This window comes from Cyprinodon variegatus, unplaced genomic scaffold, assembly GCF_000732505.1.
Source record: "Cyprinodon variegatus isolate N-32 unplaced genomic scaffold, C_variegatus-1.0 Scaffold1008, whole genome shotgun sequence".
NCBI lineage: Eukaryota > Metazoa > Chordata > Actinopteri > Cyprinodontiformes > Cyprinodontidae > Cyprinodon > Cyprinodon variegatus.
The window spans coordinates 155568-157020 of NW_015151461.1; the positions used below are offsets into that span (position 1 = coordinate 155568).

Sequence of the window (1453 nt, forward strand, 5' to 3'; positions counted from 1 at the left end):
GGACCTTGGCTGGTGCTTGATTGGTCCTTGGCTGGTCCTTGGATGGACCTTGGCTGGTGCTTGATTGGTCCTTGGCTGATGAGCACAAAGAGTCGCTGCTGGGAAGCTCTACGTCCAGAAGACCTTAAAACCAGGACATCCAGACTGCTTCCCAAACGTGGCTCACACATGATGGACTCAGGAATGTCCTTTAGCCTGAATGTTTAAATACTTTTTTCTGTGGAGATTCAGAGGAAATCATGAGCTGGATTTCTCTGGTTATTTAGGAATATTTTCCATCAGGCCTCCATGTTCAGCCGCTCTGGGCAAACTGCAAAGATCTGTGATTGAACAGGAGTATTCACTCCGCATTTTTCCTCTGGAAATATAGAATTGTGATGCTTTTATTTAATTATCTTATTTTTTCCTAGCAGACCCCGTTTGGGACTGATAAGTCTAAGTTAATCTTAGGAGCAGATTTTGAACAAAGTATCTTTTATAGATGGAGGTAAAATCCAGCATTTTTTATCAACAAAGAAAATTAATCAGCAATAAAACTTCCTGATCAATTTTTGATGTGAAGCAAACAAAGGCTGGATGATCCAGATAACAGCGAGGGCTGCAGAGCGGCTCTGCTCCCCCAGCAGCTAGCAGAGGTTAGCGCTCAGGGGGAGACAGCAGCTCTGCACAAGGTCACTCTGTTGCCGAGACTTTTTTCAATTAAAGTGTCTGAATGCTCACAGCACTCTGCTCTAAAAACGCCTGAAATTATTTCCCTGAAACATTCTGCTTATTTCCAGAATAATTCACTCTAACTTTTCCATCATCATTTGGGTCCAAGAAGAAAAGAAGGAAAAATGCTGAACATCCTCTGGTTAAAAAAATAAAAATAAAAAACCTGCAGATATTTTTGTGTCTCAGTAATAATTTGAATAAAGTGATGAAGTGAAACCAAAGTTTCAGGGCTGGAAGAAAATATCAATCTTTTTTCTAAAAATGCTCTGTATCTATAAAAAGGTGAACAGTTAACAAACATCTTTTCTTCTTGATCCGATTTAAATATCCTCCGTATTTCAGAATAAAAAAGATTTCTGTGTCTGGCTGCAGTTTTTTCTACCTGCTGTTTCGTTTCATTATCTGAGAGGACGGCAGGCTAGTTGTGATTGTACAGAAGCCCAGGAGTGCCAAACGCAGCAGATGTGATATCCGCTGTACTTATATGGGATTGTCCTTTCTTTTTTTTTTTTTTTTAAATGTACCTTCAAATTCTATAATTTTCAGAAACTTCCTGGGGTTCCCATGTATGGTTAATACAAGTATTGCTTATTTGATCACATTAATCATGTTTTTGATAAAAAATCCTTTTGCTAAAACACCATCAGAACACTGATAATATTAAGTGTGTCTCTAAAGGTCAGCTGAGTACAAAACATAGAGAGGAAAACAAGAAGAAAAGGTCTATTCTATTAACATT

At 38.5% G+C, this 1453-nt stretch overlaps 1 long non-coding RNA gene across 2 annotated transcripts in view; it reads right to left on the reverse strand.

Annotated features, from left to right (window-relative positions):
• Nucleotides 1-1453, reverse strand: part of LOC107100774 — a 23390-nt gene that overhangs the window by 18110 nt on the left and 3827 nt on the right. The gene's annotated exons all lie outside the window — the stretch shown is intronic.